The following is a 22,347-nucleotide window of genomic DNA, read 5'->3' on the forward strand; positions in this document are numbered from 1 at the left end:
GTCAGCCCCACAGCAAATGCCAGAGAAGAATTTTCAGTGGTTCTATGACATGTGAATAGAACATGGGGGAAGATATGTAAAAAAAAAAAAAAACCCAAAAAACCCAACAACACATAAATCAGCCCTGAATATTTTGCAGTCAATGCCACAAGCATTTATCTTAAGAATACTAAAGAAATCTAATTGAAAGATTAAAAGCAGATATGTAGGCTTTGGAGTCTGTTGTTATTATGTTTGATGCCTGGTTCTATTACCTGTGTATTGTGTGACCAGTCACTTAACTGCTTTGAAGTCTTCATTTCTTCATTTGCAGGGGTGTATGTGGGGGGATGATGGTGGTTATGTTAATATCTACTTCCCGGGTTTATTGGTACATGACACATAATATTAAACCTAGACACCACTGGATCTTCTGGGTCATATGGCCCAAGTGGCAGAGCAGTTTGTACAGTAGCCTGGACCCGTTATAGACCCTTCACTTGTTCTGGGCTCCACTCAGAACTAGCAGCTTTTGGGGTACTCAGTAAATAGACAAGAGTAATACACCCAAATGAGGATCATGGTGCCTCAAAAATCCAGAAAGACCTCTAGGCATGATACCTCTTCTTTGGTTGTAGGAGGGGCCAGATGCAACAATTTACCCTTCACCTTAGAAGGGATGTCTCTACTTGTCCCATACCACTGAACTCCTAGAAATTTCGCTGAGGTAGAAGGTCCCTGAACTTTTGTCAGATTTATTTCCCACCCTCTGACATGCAAATATCTTACCACTAAGTCCAGAATAGTTTCTTCTTCTTGCTCACTAGATCTAATCAGGTACTGTCATTGATGTAATGATGTCATTGATGTCAAGACCCCTATGAACTAAATTGTAACATAGCGCTGGAGAGCTGATATGCCCCTGAGGTGTATTGCTGGCCCTGCCAGCTGAAAGCAAACTGTTTCTGGGGGACTTACTGACAAGCGTGGAGAGAAAGGCATTTGCCAGATCAATAGCTGCATACCAGGTACCAGAGATGTGCTAATTTACTCGAGCAATGAAACCACATCTAGTACAGCAGCTGCAATGGGACTCATCACCTGGTTAAACTTTCCACTGTTACTCTCGAAGATCCTTCTGTCTTCCACACGGGGCACACAAGTTGAATGGTAATATGGTGGTAATCACCACCCCCTGCATCTTTCAAGTTCTTAGCCTAATCTCTGCCATCCTGCAGGAATGTGTATTGCTTTTGGTTTATAGTTTTCCTAGGAAGAAGTAGGTCTAGTGGTTTCCACTTGGCCTTTCCCACCATAATAGCCCTCACCCCACAAGTCAGGGAAGCCATGTGGGGATTCTGCCAGCTACAGAGTAGATCTATTCGAAGTATACATTCTAGAACTGGGTCCCCAAACTCATCCATAACCACAGGATTCGGGACCCACTCGGTCAATTGTGAGATGAATCTGTGCTAAAACTCTGTTGTTCACCTGACCTCTATAAGCCCCTACTCTGACTGGTGGACCACATAGATGTTTTGAGTCTTCTGGAATTGGCGTAAGTTCAGAGCCAGTGTTCAATAAGCCCCCACAAATCTGATTATTTCCCTTTCCTCAAAGCACAGTTACCCTGGGAAAAGGCCATAGGTCCATGTGGAGAAGGCTGGGAGTAAGATAGAAAGATTAATAGTATAGATTTTCAGTAGTGCACATGACTTTCTCCTCAAAGAAACTCAGCCTCCCCTTCACTGAAGAGGTTCTAGGTGTGCAAACTGGCTCAAGAGTGAGAATTGTTTGAGGGGATGTTATTCTGTTTTTATGATTCAGGTAAGACATTTTCAAAATTTAACTTAATTTTTCTTCTTATACAGATCAAATAAGAATTGAGTAGGTTTCCTATCTATTTCACTTCTAGGAACACAAGGATCAACTAGCCCATGCCATGATTCTGCAGGAATCAGCTATTTTGATAGCTGCATGACTCTGCTGTTCATCACGGTACCCACGCCCACCTTGCCTTGGTGGTTGCGTGTTGCCACTTGGCCCCTGCCACACTAAGATCCAATTGTTCCCACTGCATTCAGGTTTCCCAAGCAGTGACTACAGTTCCCACTGTAAGGTCTTGCCTACAGAGAAGAGTGATACAGAGCTCTACAAAGACACCACGAATCCCTCATCTATTTATGTCTCACAGTTGAGGTGAAAGTTATGTCTTCTAGACCATCCCAGTGTGGGTGAGTCAGTCTTAAATGACAAATCCACCCTAACATTCCAATCTCCCTAAGTCATTTAATCCCTTCCTCTACATTAAACGAAGGCAGGTCTGGCATTTCCAGCTTGTCCACTGTGGGCCACGTTTTGGTCCATGTTTCATCCAACTGACAAATTATTACAGCCCTTTCTAAATCCCTGAGCTGCAAAATAAAAGGTAGGCTCTCTGCTTAATGAGCCTATATCAATAAATTCAGCCTGATTCAACTTAATGTTCCATCTACCATTATCTCATACTCTTAATATCCATTCTCTCCCATATCTCCCAGATTTCTCTCTGTATAAATTAGAAAACTTAAGTAGTTCTTTTGTAGTGCAGCATACCTCCTCATGGGTTATAAACTTTATAGCCCACCTTCAGGGGCTTGCTGGGACTGGAATGTAATGGGTCTAGAATTAAAGAAGGGTGGTATGAGTGGGTCCTGAGGAGACTCCATGCCATTTTGCAAGGCAGCTGCCTGCAGGGAGGCCCTTAGAGTCTCCTCAGCTGATGCGGGGTTAATCACCTTTGAAAGGAGTGGAGAGGCCTCTTCCACTGACAATGAACCGTTATGATAATTTGGGGCTCAATGTCCCCAGCTTCATCAGGGTCTTCCCACACATCCCCATTCCAACTTTCAGGATCCTAGTCCTTCATAATCAACGCCCTCACTTCGGTAGACACTGTGCGAGTTTGAGAGCTCAATTTGTGTTGTGTTTTAGCCAGTTGCAGGGTGAGACTCTGCATTGGATTTTCAGAGACCTCAGCCCTGAGGCTATGGGAGATAAGGGTCTCCCTGAGGGCACATGTCCCAATGCCATCTCTCAGATCACTGATGTGGTGTTTGGCCTGGGAATTCAAATCCCTGAGCTGAGCTCATCCTTTTCTTTCTCCACTTTGTTCAATGACAATAGGATCTACTGGGCCAGTCACACTGAACTTGTTATTTCACCTACGTGTTCAAAAATCATCATATACATACTCATCCAGATCTTTTCTTCTTGTAAGTGGCTGGTTAGGTCCATCCAATGGTGACATTTTGTGTATCTCTATTGCTGGAGCACCATGGACTGTCAGTGCTCTCTTTACTAATAGAAATAAAGTCATTAGTATCTTTAAATCTAATCAGATGAGAAAGCCAATGCTGGGAACCTCAGAATCAATTCAGAAAACATATCCTTAAAATTCTGTTTCTCTAGAATCACTTTGGTACAAAAATCTGGATTAGTCATGGTTTTCCAGAGAGACAGAGATGATTAGGGGTGTGTGTGTGTGTGTGTGTGTGTGTGTGTGTGTGTGTCTGTGTGTGTACTTACTTCATTGGTTCTCCTGGTTCTCAGGCCTTCAGTCTCAGACCAAATGTCTGGGCACCTTGTGTCTCAGTCAAGTTGATACATAAAATTAATGATCATACTATGTAGAGATTGAAAAGATGGCTACAGTTGATTTTCAGCTCCTCCCATGAAGACTTAGAATCTATTTCCTGCCTCTTGAATGTGGGCTGGCCTTGGGATTTGCTTTGGACAGTAGAATGTGGTAGAAGTGACAATATGCCAGGATTGAGCTTGGACCTCAAGATGTCTGTATGCTTCTGCTTTTGGGCAAGCCTGGACTAGCCTGATGGAAGACGAGGGACACAGGGTCCAGTCACTCCCACTGTCCCAACTGCCAGCCAGCCAGCTGCCAGACAGGTGGGTGAGGCCATCCTCAACCAGCCAGACTTCAGCTGATCTGGCAGCTGTACACAGACGTCTGACTAAGACCAGCTGAGATTACTGAGCCCATCCCAAATCCACAGGCCCAGCTGACCCACAGACTTGTCAGTAAGAACATATGGTTATTGTTTCGGGTCACTAAGTTTTGAGGTGGTTTGTTGTACAGTGAAAGCTAACTGACCCAGTGCCTTGTCAGTCATTTTAAGGCAGAGTGTGTGCTCCGGACTATTTCCTGCGCCCTCTGAGACGGAAATCATTAAACATTTACAGAGAGGGTATTAAACCTATTATGCAGTTTATAAAACATAAACAGTCGTAAGCTGGTTCCACAGCCAGCCTGTATGCAGGTGCAGGGCCACTGCAGACAGACCAACTCGAAGTCCATGAATGAATTCACCCCATGAATACTCAGGACAGGCTAGTCACACAAGACATGCACGGAATTCTCTGTGTGTGTGAGTGAGCAGATCTCCATAAATAAGTCATAATAGAATTTGATGAAGCACTTTTTGTATAGTATAGATCCCTAAAGCCTGTGGTTAGGGACTTAAAATAAGGACTTCATGGGTATACTTGGAAGAAATACCCATGAAAAGAAAAGAAGATGACAAATACAGACGCTCTGAAATAAATCCAACAAAGTATCAAAAAGCCCACAAAAGCCATTGCCATGGACAGCCAGGTCTGCCACCAGCTTCCCCCTAAGACTTCTCTGAACTTATCTGCTACTCTTCTCTGCTGGGTCTCTGTCCCTCCTGCACAGGCTGCCTTGTCATCCAACTTTGGCTCTTAAAACTCACTCCGTCTAGGAAGCTCTCTCCATAGATATCTCACAGGTTGCTCAACTGCTCTCCTGTGATGATTAAGTCTATGTACTGGCTTCATGCCTTCCTCCTGAAGATCACCTTCTCAGTAAAGCCTTCCCTAACCATCCAATTAAGAGTAGAAAACTTCTACTCCCTATTCCTTCTTCTTCCTTTAATTTTCTCTGTAGTTTTTGCTACCATCCAACATGCTATAATTTTACTTCTTTATTTAACTTATTGTTTGCCTATGAAAACTCCATGGGAGTATGGATTTTTGTCCATTCCTCCCCCCTACCATATCCCCAACATGCAGAACGATACCTGGCACATACTAGATGCTCAATAAATACTTTTCAAATGGATGAACTTGAGAAGAAAGAAATGTGCTAGTTCAAGAGTTGCTTTTAATCAGATATTTTCTTCTGAGCTCCACAGATTTCACACACACAGACCACAGGAAATGTGGTTGCAATAGTCTGTACTAACTGCCACAGAGACCATTCTGGAAGGATGTGCAAGAGCATGGAAAGGAAAAAGTCCTTTGATCAATCCATAAATGTAGGAAACAGAATCCACTGTTAGCGTATTAGTTTCTTGTGGTTGCTAGAACAACTTACTGAAAATTGGATTGCTTAAAACAATAGAAAATTTATTTTCTCACAGTTCTTCAGGCCAGAAGTCTGAAATCAAGGTGGCAGCAGGACACACTCCCTTGGGAGAATTGGTTCCTTTCTTCTTCCAGCTCCTAGTAGCTGCTGGCATTCCCCGACCTGGGCTGGCACCACTCCAATCTGTGCCTCTGTGGTCACAGTGTCTCCTTTTCTGTCTGTGTGAAATGGCCTCACTGCCTCTCTCGTGTAAGGACACGGCATTGGGTTAAGCCCACCTGAATAAACCAGGATGATCCCCTCATTGCAAAATCCTTACCTTAGTTACATCTTTAAAGGCATTTTTTTTTTGTTTTCCAAATAAGGTAACATTGACAGGTTCCGGGAATTAGGATGAGGACATAATTTTGGGGGGACCACCACTCAATCCATTATAGTTATGTTAAAAAGTTGGAGTTTTCTATGATTCCACAATGACAGCCCTTGATAGTGTCATGCAGCTGCCACCATGGGGTACTGTCTGAGGAATGTGGGCCTTTGTCATCAAGATAACTAAACCTGCTTGGGGTTCCCTAAGGACTGGAATGGATCCGCCTGGTAAAGTCTAAAACAGTTACTTATTATACTCAGAATCTTTTCTCAGGAGGCCACGTGCTGAAAGTAAGATCAAATGTGTTCTTTAGACAGTAGAGTCATCTGCGGGTCAGGCTTTCGATTCTGATTCTTTCGTCTCATTTGTCATAATCTTATCCCAGGGATTCTTATAATCTGGCTCAGGAGCTATCATGTGCTCTAAGCCATGGAAAGGAAATACCCTGCACTTGGCACTCAAGTTTTTAAAAACAGCAGCGGTCATCAGGGTCATCTTTCAAGCAATGACGCAGCACAAGGATATGAGAAAAGATCCGAGTTCAGAATTTCTGGCTCTTTTTTTTCTCATGCTAGTCTCTGTATTCCATGACTGCATTTTCACCTTCCCCTGACATTCACGAGGCCTAAAACTTTTAAATTAAATTTAATTTGTTTAAAGTATTATAATGGGCAGGATTCAGGACCAAGTGTTCTGCAATTTATCCTATGTAACTCTCCATCTCCCTGCCTAAGTATAAACAAGTGTTCTACTTAAATTTTAAGACCACTAAATTTTATTACCTCCAGTAATAGTTTCTTTTTTGCTTTTAGAAGTGGAACCACTTAAGTCTCAGTCTTTAACATCCCTACGCCAATAAAATTTCTATTAAATGGTCATATACCAGTGGCAAGTAATATCTACTGAGTGAGTCCATAAGTCTGATCCTGCCTTTAAAAACCTCTTGAAAATTAAACATTAACTGAAAAAAATGGGGAAGTATTTGTAACATTTATTTCAAAAAATTAATTTATCAAAAAAAAATGACCATTTGAACTTTTTTTTATTTGGGGGATTAGCTTTCAGTAAAAGGAGGCACATTACGATAAAGGAAATAGGTGGGATTTATGCAACATGTCAATATCTAAGGTGTGTGATGGACTCCACTCTTTTTAAAAACTTTATCAATGCAGTAAAATCATATAAAAGCAAATTTCTCTTAAAAACACAAGACAAATTTCAATCCAGATTGGGTGCTCTAGAGGGCCTTTTCCTCCATGCTTGTCTCCTCAGTCAACAAGACCCTGAGAAGTTTCAGGAATATGCAGGCACAGACATGAAGTCCGGCTTCATCTCCCATGTTGTAGAAAGAGACTGAACATTGTGGGGCAGAGCCCTGTGCCCCCCCTGTGCCACTTGCACAGAGTCCGGGGAGAGTGACCTCTTGGAGAATATTCACAGACTCAGACCTTAATCTTTTATAATGCCTGGACCTTCATATTCATGACCCTAAGACACCGTAAGCCAAGGCCACATGATGCAATTAGACCTAAAAGCAGAAAGTTTAGAAAAATTTTTAAATAAGTAAATGAGATAAAAAAAGGGTCCCTGTTTAACCTGTGGTCAAGATGCTAATTGAAACCCGATGTGGCTGTCCATCATGTAGCAAAAAGATGTGTGGGACATAGAAACAGCAGGGCTGCCTTCTTCTCTTGCCCCGGATGCTGGGAGCAGCTGTAAGAGGCTCTGATAGCAGTGGAGGCCTCTACCTGTGAAGATGAGCTGCTTCTAAGGGTTCTAATATCTGACACGTGGGGGATTCTGGGACTCCCTGTATCATCCATACAAAATCTGGGCTAGAATATATCTCCTGCCTAGATATACTGATGCCAACCTTTGGACAGATTTTACTGCAATTAATACATGGACACTCATATTCAGTAGGTTCTCATGGACTCATCTTATTTTTAAAACAACTATAAAGTTTAGCTTTCTTCAGAAATGGTACTTGATTTGAAACATAAAAGAAAATGAAGTAATGAGTTTATGGTCCTCATTCTTTTATCTTCCTTAATCCTTGGCTGGGAATATTCTTATCATACCAAAAGTGAATTGGGTGGACCTTACTTATGCTTTCTTCTCAGGGACATAAAGCAGAATATCACCATTTTATGGATTATAGGAGTAGCCTCCTAACTGTTTTCCTGGTTTCCCTCTCCAATTCATTCTCCACGTCACACTTAAAAGAGATTCTGCTAAAACGGAAATTGGATCATGCCCTTCAACGCCTGCCATTGTCTTCTGAATAGCTCTAAGTTTTTTATGCTTCTTGCAATGGTCTTGCATGCTCTGGCCCCATTCTCTCCCCCAGTCCCATCTCTTTTTCTTGTAATTGACTTTTTTCAGATCTTCCAATGCTCCTTTTGCTTCGAGGCAGCTGCACCTGTTCTTCCCTCTGACTGGAACCCTCTCCCAGGACTTCTAGAATTCTCACTCCTACTCACATGTCTGTTACTGCCTTACATTTCACATCCTCCAGATGTGAAACAAAGTGAAGCTAGGACTCTGTTTTATTAATGGGCCATTTCCTGGCCCAGCAGCTATAAATTGGAGACCACTGGTGGTATAAGCATTTAAAAAAGAGATTTAGGATTATATATGTAGACAAGTAAAGCAATTATCAATAATATGTTGGCTTCATGATATTTTCTGACAGAACCCTCTACTTGGCATTGGATACTCTGCGTGGTGACAAAATATCTAGCACATCCAAAGCTGCCCCTGTGTGCTTCAGGGACTTTAAGAATAATTTCAAAATTAATGCACATTTTTACTCTAGGTACCTTTTAGTTTTGTTTCTTTTAAAAACCTAATGGTGTATACACTGACGAACAGTTTGTTTTATCTTTCCCATTCTTTAATATTAAACTGAATTAAATAAATAAGACACATCAGTAAGAAATCGAAATGTCAAAATGGCTGATTTTTAGCTCCCTTGGCTATGTAAGTATCAGTCCATGGACTCCTTCCAGGCAAGTATCAGCAGGGCACTCTGTACTGAACTAATTAGAAATCCTCAAATCCACAGAACACTCCTGAAAGCATCTTTTAACCGAGGATGTACAAAAAGACAGTACAAGCTAAAGTAGGTATATAAGGATCAGGCTCAGAAATCGTTTTAAAGACTATGAGTGTAAATTGCACCATGGTGTTAATCTGAATTACCCCTTAGTGTCCAATCTGAATGACCCCACAGTGAGGTCAGTGGGGATTTGCATTTGTGCCTGAACCTCAGCTATGCCCGAGAAAATTTGGACAGCAATCCTTTGGGTCACAGACTTTTCCTGATGACTTACGCCTTTGAAGTCAGTTATGCTTAAGACTAATACTGAGGAATTAAAGGCTTAAACAAAATGTATTCCTGGAGGATTTCTTCTGCCACATTATTTTATGAAAATCTCTAAACATATAGAACAGTTGAAAGAAGTTTATAGTGGATACCAGTATACCCACACATAGATTCTCCCATTAACACTTTAACGTACTTGCTTTATCATGTGTCTACCTCATTTATTTTTTGGATGCATTTCAAAGGAATTTGCAGACATTAATAAAAACATTTCAGCATATGAGTTATTAAACTAAGAGTCATGAGTGTTAAGAAGGGATCTCTGCAAGAGAAACATGATTCTCCTTCTTAAACACTAATTCCCCTGGGCCTAGAAATTCCCTGGGTGTCCCTAAAGTGATAATCTATTAGGACAAAGCCATGCATTTCCTCTTTTCCTAAAGAACTATTTATAAGTATACCAGAGAAAGGAAAAAAAGGTGTTCTCCTCCCTACTCTTCATACAATCTTATCCATCAACATTATCAAATGGGTTGGTTGTGTTCCCTAGGGTGCTTTGTCAATTCATAGTAGAATTGAACACGCATTCCTAGTCCTTTGGAAATTCTCAATAGCTTTGTGCCTTTTCTGATGGGGAATGACTTAATGAAGTTCTTGCATGTATTTAAGCCTTGCCCAATATGAGACAACATACTCTTATTAGCAGGCTCATCCTCAAGAGATGGGAAAAGATGGTAGTAATGAGAGCAGATTGATGCTGGGTTGGCTCAGGTCCCACTGCAAAATAATCTTTCATTGTCTCAGACATTCGCCTAAGAGAATGTTAAAAAGATAATTGGCATTTCTGTCAAGAGGGTAAGTGAATTTCCTTGTTTCATATTGTCAAACCTTTGAGAAAACTTAATCTTCCTTTTGACAATGGGGAAGATGGTGGATTATAGAGACAAGTGAGCTTTTCAGAGTATTCTAAAAAAATTACAAAGACATTGAGAAAACTGAGGGTTCAATGAAGCCCTTTGGATATACATTAAATGCCACCTCTAATGTGTCTGGGGCCTTCACCTCAATCAACCATCAAATCCTAAAATGCAGGGTATCCTACAGCAATGAAATCAGAGTATGAGCTCTGGAAACACTTTCCCTTTTCTGTATTGATTTCATTTTCCAAAACTATGCAGAGTATTCTTTATTAAAGTGATTTATGATACTGCTCTTTTTCCTTCCTTTGTCTCAAGGGTTGGCAAAGTTTCCTATAAAGAGCCAGAGAATTTAGACTTTGTAGACTATGCAGTCTTTGTCACAGCTACTCGATTCAGCTGTTGTAGTGTGAAAATGTAAACAATGCATGAATGAAAGGGCATGGCTGCATTCCACAAAACTTTAAGGACACTAAAATGTGAATTTCAAATGATTTTCATGTGTTCTGAAATATTCTTTTTCTTTGGATCATTCCAAGATGTCAAATTTATTCTTGGTGCACAGGCTGTGCAAAAAAAAAAAAGGGAGCAGCCTGGATTTGATCCCTGTTTTGGTTACCACTGTTCAATAGAACTTTCTTTGATGGTGGAAAAGTTGAATATTGGCACTGTCCAACCCTGTAGCCATGGGCTACATGGGAATATTAAGCTCGTGAAAGGTGGCTAGTGTGGCAGAGAAACTGAATTTTTAATTTTCTTTAATTTTCTTTAAATTTTAATAGCTATGTATGATTAGTACTTACTGCATTGGGCAGTGCAGCTCCATAATCATCTTTCCTATTAACTTGGAAAAACATTCTTATCTCTTGCCTACACTAAAATTAACAAAAAAAAATCCTTCCCTTTGCTGCTTATGTTATATTGTTAGGGCTCCCTATGGAACAGTTGATGTTTTTGTTTCCTATATCATAGCAAACACAGGTAAACACACACAGCACATGGCAATATCCATAGGACATATGTGCACACCCACACATGATCGCAAAGCAGCTCTTTGTCAGAATACCATCAGTACCAAATTCAGAGAACAAGTAATCACTGGGGAAAAGTGTCTATCAATTAACTAATAAGTATTTTCCCCTTCTATTCAATGTCACCTATAAAAATACAATACTGGAAAATGAAAACTATTGAATAGTATAAATTTCGACTTTTCTGTTGGTTACCTCAACTATTTGTTATAAAATTGTATACCTCTGTTAGACAGCTTGCAATAATGAATTTGCAAAATTGACCTAAGAGATGTCATCTTCTGATATATGCAAAGGGATCATTTCCAAGTAAATGACAGTACACAAACTCCAGGTCATCTCAGATCAAATCTCAGCACCTCATGCTGAGCTCACAGGTCAAAGCTTTAGAAACACAAAAGCATGAAATCACTACCATTTAAATGGTTTTGGTAATAAGCATCATTTAGTATACCTATGAGGTTTTATTCAATAAAAACTGACACAATTATATTCTTCACCTTGATTTAATCCTTTTATTGTGAAACTTTATCATCATTGGCAATGATGATTTGGGGTGAATTAAGGAAATTCTACAGTGAGAGATGGGTGACAGTTGTCTGTCATGGGTAAAACAAAACAATAGGGAAGAAGTTTACATTGTTCATGGTGAGAAAATAGAGACTTGCCCTTACAATCTTAGTGCTGTGTTCAGAATAACCCCAGGCCAAGTTGCTGCTTGAAAGCTCTTCAGGGCTCCATCTGAGGCCTTCTTTTCTTTCTCTTGCTATATTCTTTCCCTTGGGAACACCACGCACATTCGTACCTTCCTTCCATCTTTATATATATGATTCACAAATCTTTTATCTCCTGCTGAGACTTTTCTCAATTCCAAACTGGTATATCTCACTATCTACGCGATTTGTCTATTTAGATGCCTGAAAAGCATCTCAATCACACCATGTTCCACATTGCTCTCATGTTTTCCTCCCATCACTCCCAGTCTGGCTATCTTCTGGGATTCTGTAGCCCAGTGATGGGTGCCGACATTCGCTCAGGTGCACAAACCACAGATCCAGACAATTTCTTGACTCCTCCCTTTCTCTAAACCCTACAGCCAGCCCAGCTCCAAGTCCTTCTACTCTCACATCCTCCTACATCTCTCTGTCACCATGGTCATAAACTGAGTCCACACTGTCAATGTTTCTTGCCTGCACTAGTATCATAGCCCTGAGCAATCGTTTGCATCCTGTCTGAGCCTTCTACCCTTCAATTTGCTCTCCACATCAATCAATAGAAATCTTTGCAAAGTCTAAATCTGATCAGATCACTATGTCTACCAAAGCTTAAATTTTGTTAGGATAAAAGTCAAAATTGTTAATGCAGCAGCCATCATTTCTGTCCACCTTTCTGGCCCGATTTTATGCTCTCTTTCTTAATTTCTGTGCCCTATCAACCATAGCCTTTCAGTTCCTGAACACACTGGGGTCCCCTCCTACCCTACCACAGGGCCTTTGCATGCATCTTTCTGTCTATCTGGAAGGGCTTCCCTTCAGTCACATGACTCCTTCTTGCTCCAATGCAGCCCACATGATTTACCTAGTTAATTCCTATTTAGCCTTTATCTCTCAGTTCAAGCATCATTTGCTCCAAAATGCCCTGCCTCATCTTAAATCCCCTTTATCCTCCTCACTCAGAGCAGTCTGGGCTTTCTGTAATTTCCTGGCACCATGTTCATTCCTTCAGAGAACTTGTCTCAGTTTGCAGCTATGCATTACTTCATGTGATCATTTGTTTATTGCTTCCTCTTCTCACTTCTCTGTAAGCTCCACTAGATCAGGTACCCTAGATCAGGTACCATGTCTACTTTAATAAACCATGATCTTCCCAGAACCTGGTACACTGGTCCCTAGCACAGTGAATACATTCAAGAAATGTGTAAATGAATAAATGAGTACAATGAGCATCTGGGGGACAGTGTGGGTGAGATATGGTGGCATCTGGGGATAAGAAAGGATATAATGCCACCCTTACTTGCAAGCCCAAAATAGTCCAAGGATATGTGTTATGAGTGGTATACTGACTTATTCTTCCCTTTCTCCAAGTAAGTTTTCTATTCTTATTCTTAATTTTCCCCATGTCTCATATTTCCTACTTATATTTTATGGATTTTTGTCTTTCTAGGCTACATGCCTTATCATCTGTGTTCCTTCTTTGGGGGAACAAAGTTACCTTTAAATAAATAACACTTATAATTATAATTATGAATCCCAATCCTTATTGTACTGCTAAAGTTCCAAAGTTCAAGGTGAGAACCAATTCTGGCAACTATGTGACAAGTTGGCTGGATACACAAGCCTCATTGTCTTAGCATTATTATTATTTTTTTGCCCTTAAGGCTACTTGCTGTTTCTATGATACAGTCTTGCCTCTTCCTCATCCACTTCCTGCCATCCCTGAGTTCCCCTGAATTTCTTGGCATGCAGTAAGATACAGATTAATGAAGCAGAGACAGAACCCATTCAGATTCTAGCATTCAATGAAAATGAAAGACAGAGAAATCATATAGCCAGCATTTAAACCCATGCCACGATAGCTTTGAATGTACTGTGAAAATATTCTTCTGGGAGCAGGTCGTGGGGTCTGTGCTTGGTGTGTCAACACTTTTTTCCCAAGGTCCCCTTTCCAGAGATATATTTGTATCCGTCTGACATTGATTCATGTAGCCAGATGGCAAAGGACGGAGCTGGATCACTCAACACAATGTGTGACCTACTTACAGACCCAACAATCTGTGCTTTAATACTAAATAAAAGTATTGAGCCTTAGAGTTAGAAAAATGCAATTTTGTTTGTCGGTTAATCTCACATGTGGCACAGACAGTCTGAATGCCGGATACATCAGTTCCAACAAGCAAAGAGCTAAGATGCTAAACCAATTCCCCAAGGCTGGATAGAAAGATGCGTGGTGGGTGTCATTGTCAGCCGGGTGAGATGCTGACAAAGCCATTGAGAACCAAGAGTGCCTGTTTAGGAACCTAAGGAACAAAAATGGTCACTGGCAGACAACTGTGATGACCTTATGACATGGTGGGAAATGTCCTAGCATATTTGGAATGTACAGAATCCTCAAGGGCCTTCTGAACAATCTAAGAGGCATTCCTGTGTAGAAGGCCTTTGTGGATAGAGCTTGTTCCCTGATGGAAACAGGGTGTAAATCAAAGAGATTTAAATTGAATATGTGCATCCCATAGAAACAAAGATGCAATTAGGAAATATGCCCTCACATCAAGACATAATTGGTTCAGAATAGCCTTGTTTAAAAATGACCCCAGATATGTCAAATCAAGTATCAATATTTCAACATGGCATAAAACTAGGTAAAGTATATATGAATTGATTAGTAAGCTAATGTCATACAGTTGTCCATAGATGTCCATGGGAAATTGGCTCTAGGATGCCCATCCCCTTGGGTACCAAAAATTCCTGGGTGCTCAAGTCCTTCAAATAAAATGGTGTAGGACTTGCAAATAACCTCCACACATACTCCTGTGTACTTTAAATTATCTCTAGATGACTTATAATATGTAATAAAATATAAATGCTATATAAATAGTTGTTGTACTGCATTATTTTAGGGAATAATGACAAGAAAATAAGTCTGTGCATGTTCAGTACAAGACAGTTTTTTTTTTTCCCCAAACATTTTTGATCTGCAGTGGGTTGAATCTACTGCTGCAGAACCCACAGGTATGGAGGGCAGACTCAACCGTATCAGAGACTCTTACAGAGACATCTCTGTTCTCCCCAGTTCACATCTTAATTTTATTGCAACAGATCAATGGCAGAAACATCATTTCATCAATCATTCTTGGAATTCAGAAGGGCTTTCCTAAATGGGTTTTTCAATGACATTTCTGAAGAAGAGTTTAGGAAGATGAACAATTATCATTTAACCAACGGATCCAGGGACTCATGTCTTGCTGCCTTTTTTTTTGTTTTTCCTTTTCTTTCTGGTGAAAACTCTGGCAATGGTGCAATGATTGGCTTTGTGTCCTAAAGCTCTGCTCTCCTTTATCTTTATCTCTGATGTTCTTATCCTTTAATTCCACATTGGCTTTATGCACCACTCTAGAATTAGTGAAGAAACAGGTCCAGAATCCTACCCCTAGCACTTTGGTAACTTGACCTCCAGATTGGTTGGTTCTTGATTCTACTCTGACCTTCTAGGGACCCTGGAGGCCTGTTTATTCTCAGCACAGGGTTCCTGGTTACCTTCCTGCTCACTCTGTATCCTCAATATCTAGTACAGTGCCTGATACATAGTAGACACTTAATAAATATCCTTTGAATGAATATTTAAAGCGAATGGTTCTCTGAATTTTATTGCTTCCCCAATTAAAAAAATCTATTAAAATACATACGTAACTTCTATTGCCCAAATATTTAGGCTAAAAAATAGTAACTCACTACATAAAATTTGTTGAGTATCTACTCTATGCTAGGTGTTTGGGAAAAGAAGAAACAAACAAAACAAAGAAACAAAGAGATGTGACCCCTCTGTGGAGGTGAGACAGGTAATAAACAAGGAATGACACAAATAAGATATTTCCAGAGCAATAGGTGCCACCAATTAAAAACAAAAACAAAAACCAAGGGAAGAAGATAGAGCCTATTCTGCCATTCGAGAAAGTCTCCTTGTGAAGGTGACATTTGAACTGAGGACTGAAGAAAAAGGTACCAGCGTGGGGAAACCTGGAGGAATTGTGGTCTTGCAGCAGAAACAACAAATGCATCAGTCTATCAGGGAAAGAGGGAGAGAGAGAGCGCTGGTACAGCAGGAGCGTAGTGTGGGCTGGGACAGGTGGAGAGAGACATAGGGTCAGGCCATGAAGACGCCTGCTGAGGAGGTATGACTTGACACCTTCTCATAAACCCGCAGAAGGTTTAAGCAAGGGAGTGGCTTGATCTGCATGAGTTGTCTAATTTCCATATATGATTACAGGGAATCAGTTTAACCTAATGGAAAATGCAAATGATGCTAACAGAGGAAAATATTCCATTTGTTAAAATTATACTTAACAGCACACCGATATATCGTGATTGATTTCTCTGTTCTCTTTTTAAAAACTACGTTTCTTAAATATTGAGTAGATATAAAAGAAGGTTAAATAGTCTTAAGATATAAAGAACATGAAAGCAATAAACATCCTCCAACCAGTTTATAAAATCCTGTCTCCTTCCTTGGGTCCGCAGAGATAACAGCAGTCTTGCATTTTTTTGGTTTCTCATTCCCACGCTTTGAAAAAAATTAGTTTTACCATGTTTGTATACCGAAACAATATATTGATCCATTTTGTATGCATTTAAATTAACCAAATTGAAATCATACTGTATTTTCCTGCTACTTGTTTTTCACTAAATAATTCTGTTGCTGAAATTATCCAAGTCAGTATAAGTAGCTGTAAGTCATATTTATTTAGTTGCTGTGTAATATTCTTTTGTAGGCATATATTAACATTGTTTCACTCTACCATTAAAGTATGGATGGGTTATTTGCAATTTATTGTCTTACTACATTGGAGAGATAGGGCTAGTAGTGGGCATCTTTGTCTGATAGGAATATTTTAATTATAACGTTTTCCTTGGATTTGCTTTTGTTTTATTACACACACACACGTAAAGTTTCTAATTGAGTTGTCTTAGTCAAATCTTCTATACTGTGGCAGTATTTTTTTTCAGTCTGTTTGATATATTAACCACTGAGAGAAGTGTGTTGAACATTTTCTACTATATAGATTCAGTATTGTCAATATTTTTGCTTTATATATTGTGACAGTACATTATTATGTGCACATAAGTTTAAAACTGTTATATCCTCTTGGAAACCTGAACATTTTGTCAGTACATAATAGCTTACTTTGTGCCTTAAAATTTATTTTACTTTATATAAAGAAAGCTAAAGTAAGTTTCTTTTGGTTAGTATTTGCCTGGCATATTTTTTCTTTTCTTTGTACATGCAACTTTCTTAAACCCTTATGCTCCAGAAATGTCCTTTTAAAGCAGCATATTGCTTAATTTTAAAAAAGTGACAATCTTCGATATCTGAAAATGGAACACTTTTGCTTATGTTGTAATTACTAATAGATTCATTTTTATCATCTCCTTTTATGCTTTCTTTTACTTTCCTTTCTATGTTTATTTCCTCTTTTTCTTTCTTTCTTTCTTTCGAATTGTGTTTTTTAATCTTATGTGTTTTTCTCTCTGCAATTTATGAAGTTATAGATTCTTTTTATTCTTTGAGCAGAATCGGACATTTCAATATTTATCACAGTCTACAGTTAATAGTCAATATGTCTACTGTCTTCCCAAATAACATAAAGACTTGGAATACTTTAATACCAATGATCTCTTTTTGAATGATATGGTATTGTTTGATACTTTAGTTCTATTTTTATTTAGCCCCATAAAATATTAATAATCATTTTATAGAGTTGATGCTCATTTAGATTTACCTACTCATTTACAATTTTCTTTGGTCTTTGTTCAGACTTCCGGTGTGGGATCATTTTTCCTCTGACTAGCATATAGATTTATGATTTCCTTTAGTGAAAGTCTGCTGGTGGTAAACCCTTGGTCGTTCCCACTGCACATCCGTCCCCAACCTCATGTCACCCTGGGCTGTGCTGAAAATGTCTTCATTGCTTTCGCCTCTTCTCATTCCATCCTTCATGCCTCTTCTCTCTCTGTCATATTTTCCATCTTTTTGACACTCTGCTATATTCTAGGTAATTATATAAATCTTTTTAAAAATTTACTGATTTTCTCTCTGTTGCTATAGTATACATTCCATTTTAAATATAAATGTATAGTTCATTTGTAGACAACCAATTTCTTTTCAAATATGTATCATCACTTTTTTTATTCAATTGCTCTTTACTTGTATTGTCAATCTTAAAACCACTCACTTAATGTTCTCTTCCTCATAATTCCAAAATCTCAAGTTTTTTAGGGCTCATTCTGCTCTCTATTGTTTTTGCTGGTTCTCATTCATGAATTTTCTTTGTATTCATTGTGATTGTTTTGATGAACTTCTTGGAACACTATCTGTTTAAGGCTTGGTTTAAAGGTAGGCTCCTTTATAAACAAACTGATTAATTATGCCAGGAGCCCAGAGGATGAGATAGATTTGAAATAAATCCTGAGTTTATCAGGTGATGGGAATTCAGGATTCAAACCCTTATGATGGCCAGCTTATAATCAAACCATGAATTCTCAGGGAGAATTTTTCCTCCTCTATTCAATACCAGGTTTTGAGACTAACACTTTTGTTACAATTTTATGTGATAGCAGGTTCAGTTTTTATTCATTCACACTCTGAGGATATGTTTGCCCTTTTGGGGCCTTTTATTAGACATATCATTTTGGCTTCATTTCCTGTTCTCCCACTGCCCATACACCATGAAAAAAAATCTAAGCTCATGTCAACTTGGTAGACACCTTCAAGGTGAAAAACATCTTTACTGCCTTGCCTACCTCTCTGCATACCTGCTTTCACTTGGACCCTGTCCTCTGAACATTCCTTACTTCTTTCCTATTCATTGATGCATTTAAACATACTTTTAAAATTATACAAGGTTTTTATTGAAAATTCAGGTCTCTACTTTGCTTTTTTTATATTTTTAATATCTTAGATCATATGAGCAACAGATGTGGGAATTTTTCTGGTAGAAGGAAACAGGTGACTTACAGGATTGCTTCAGAATCACTGCCATTCTACTAAAAACCAATCAAGTTTGAAGGGCTCATTAATAGAAATGTGATGATATAAAGGAACCATAATGACTCCTTTTAGTCTGAATTGGATTTTTTTCCTAAAAGCTAGAAATAGAAAGAAAGAGGGCACTTGAAAGAAGTGGATCCAGATGAACAGTTAGAGAAAAGCTTAGAATTTTAATCTCCATTTAAAACTAGTTTTTACCAGTAATGAATTCTTTTATATTAAAATTAAGAATATTTTCAATCACCCAGATAATACATAAATACATTGTTCCAGGAAACACATGCCAACAAATACGATTGCTGTGAAGCACCTTTTGACCATGTCCCCAATTTTAGTCCCCTCCCTGGGTTAGCCGTGGTTTAAGTTTGGTGTGTAAATGTCCACGGCTTCTCTATTTATTCATATTGAGATTCATAAATGCTCAGACAAAGAAACCTAGAGTTTGTTTTGCATTTTAGAAAAGTATTAATATATAGGTGATATGGTATTTTATACATCTGAATATGTTTTTGTTCTACTCTCTGGCTTAATAGTCTGGCTACAGAATTCTCCATTAAATCATTTGCAAATTTTGAAGGCTTTGCTTCGCTCTTCAGACTTTCAGATTTTCTACAGAGAAGCCTGATCCCATTCTGATTTTCAATTTGTGACCTATGGTGTTTTTTTTTCCCCCTAGAAATGTTTGAAAATTTCTCTTTGTTTTGAGAATCCTAAAATTTCCCATTTTGAAGCCTTAGTGTGGGTTGTTTTTTCTTTTCTTTCTTGTTGCTGGGCACTCAGTTTGACCTCAGTCTGGTAATCAAAGTTCTTCAGTTGTGAACATGCTTCTTACCATATTTCTTTGATAACTTGCTCCGCTGAGTTTTCTCTTTCTGGCCCCCCTCTCAGCTGGGATCCTGTGCTCTGGGCATTTAGCTGTATCCCTTCTTTTTTCTGAAAAAGTCAGTTACTTTCCATTCATTTGCTTTCTATTTTCTAATTATGTACTGATCCTTTGTACACGATTGTCTCCTCTTTTGTATTCTGCCTCTTATTTTTTTTCCACTATCATTTTATAAGAAATCATTAAATGTCACTTCCAGAAATGTGTCCGACAGAAATATGCAAGACTCCTTAGGAATATACATACACATGCACGCACACACACACACACACCTTGGTTATACAATATGTGTTCTATATTTTCTAGTTTCTGTCGTTATATTTTATAGATCTATTTATAGATCTAGATATAGATATATACATGCACACATGTATATATATTAATATACAGAGAGATTGATATCACTGCTATAGAGAAAAACTGTCGACTTTCAAAATTTAGATTGCACACAGAAACTGAATTCTATTTTATTATATATTTTCAATTATTTTCTGATTAGCATATAATTTTTGAATAGTTAAATATTTCAGGATCTTATTTCTTCCCTTGTGTTGCATTGGAATTTACTAAGATGGAATATGGTGGGGGGAAGAGAGTGGTTGGGCTGAGGCTGGGGGCAAAGCAGGGAGGCTGGAGACCAGATTTCTGGCCTGGCCCTATCACTGCTTGTCAGTGGACCTCTCGGGGCCTCTTTTCATATCTGCTAAATGAAGGTGTCAGCCCAACTTATGTCAAAATCTTTTGCATCTCTTATTATCTATGTCATTTTCTGGAATTCTCTACCTTAGGCTTGCCAAGGTTAGCAATGGCTCTTTTACCCCACTGCTGGATAATTGTAAATCTACCTGCCCATGGCCCATCAACACATTTTTGTGTGAAAAATAAAAATAGCAGAGCATGGCACTATAGTCTGAACACCAGATGTTGCCAGAAATCCAGTGGAAAAAAATCCTCTACTAAGGAAGAGAGGATACATCTGGGGAAATGCCATTCCTGGACACAAGGTAATTAAAGCAAAGCCTTCAAGGTTATGCAGTCAATTAATAAGCTTCCTTCCCTCTTTAATTGTGTATAAATACATAGCAGCTTAAAATGAATAAGGGAAGCAACACAGAGGAAAGCAGACTGGAACAAACACTGCAACAGAACAGAAATCACCCATTTACCTGACATCTGCACAATAAAGAAGGGAAGCACATGATCTGAAATTGAAGGGGACTAGATTTTTAAAATAATGGACATTATACTTGGATAGCTAGTGTGGAGATTGCTGTGCAGCAAGGCACAGTGTGGTATGCTCATTTGGGAATCTGCTTGCTAGTGTCCGAGTAATGGATTAAAAATTTAAGAGTTAGGTAATATATACGGTACAAAATTCAAAGAGAACAAGAGGATATTTAGGGACACCCATCCCCCCTCCCTATAATCGTATTATATTACAACTTTTTTGGGGGGGACAGAGTCTCACTCTGTCACCACAGCTAGAGTGCAGTGGCAACATCACAGCTCACTGCAACCTCACACTTCTGGGCTCAAGCAATCCTCCTGCTTCAGTCTCCTGAGTAGCTGGGACAATAGGTATGTGCCACCTCACCCGGCTCATTTTTCTATTTTTTGTTGAGATGGGGTCATGCTCTTATTCAGGCTGGTCTTGAACTTCTGTCCTCAAGTGATCTTCCTGCCTTGATATAATACAATTTTATTGACAATAAACTTCCAAGTACTAATACAGGCTTCTTTAAAGATTAGTACCAACCATAAAGTAAACCTGACTTTTAAATATGTTTATACACACACACACACATACGTGCGCATGCGCTTGAGTACATATCATGGATGGATGGAGTGTTACTTTTAAACCCACTGTCCTCCAATTTCAAGAGATAAAATATGTCGAAAGGAAAGACCTATTTCCTACTGTTTAATAAGTGAGTGAGAACAATAATTTCAAGATTGGAAATCTAGGTGTTAAAATTGTTCTGGAAATGCAGGCTTCAGGTTTTCCAACGAAATTAGTTTTAATTCTTAGAGCCTTCTAAAAGGCCACATCCTGGTCAGAACGATGACAGCAGTGCAATGCAGTCAGTGGACACCTTATACCTTAACTCTTCAGCTTGGGCTCTTGCAAAATCTCACACAATAATTTTTTCAAATTTCACTTTTGCCAGTAAGACTTAAATACTGAGGAACTGCAGCAAGATACATGATCAAGATAAAGTTCTAACCAACACACCAAGCAATATATTTAGGCACAAAGTATAAAGAAAGATCAAAAGTCATTTCTAAAACTCCCAGCTGAGCCCCAGTTCTGGCGGTCATCCCAGGGCAGAGGGAAAACCTACAGATCACAGGGAAAGCTTTAGGACGCTGGGCCCTCACACAAGCATGCATTTATTTCACCTATTTATACCTCCGTAGGAGAAATCTATTGCAATACCTCCAGAAGAGTCAAACGCCAGTCTAATTCTCCTGTTAGGAACATTTCATTTTATTTCTTAATTTTTAAAACATATCCATCACTTCCCAATGTTTCCTCTTGCCTCTTTTATTATTATGATTGGGGGTTTCTGTATATGTGGTGGAATATTTTATTTTAGAGCTCGTGTTATTAGCTCTTAAGTATGAAACAGACATTTAGAAAAACCAAATTTCTGTCTGTAACTCAGGACAACCGAGCCTCTCTTTCAGTGGCGAAACA

At 39.0% G+C, this 22,347-nt stretch overlaps 1 protein-coding gene and 1 non-coding gene across 3 annotated transcripts in view; both read right to left on the reverse strand.

Moving 5' to 3' along the window:
• The window catches only part of PLCB1 (phospholipase C beta 1), a 669,260-nt gene that overhangs the window by 46,831 nt on the left and 600,082 nt on the right, over window positions 1-22,347 (reverse strand). The window lies entirely within an intron of this gene.
• LOC142861470 (small nucleolar RNA SNORA73 family) lies at window positions 6,973-7,170 on the reverse strand. Its single transcript, XR_012912695.1, has one exon. It is a non-coding gene; the product is annotated as a small nucleolar RNA SNORA73 family (small nucleolar RNA).

Source organism: Microcebus murinus, chromosome 16 (assembly GCF_040939455.1).
Source record: "Microcebus murinus isolate Inina chromosome 16, M.murinus_Inina_mat1.0, whole genome shotgun sequence".
Taxonomy (NCBI): domain Eukaryota; kingdom Metazoa; phylum Chordata; class Mammalia; order Primates; family Cheirogaleidae; genus Microcebus; species Microcebus murinus.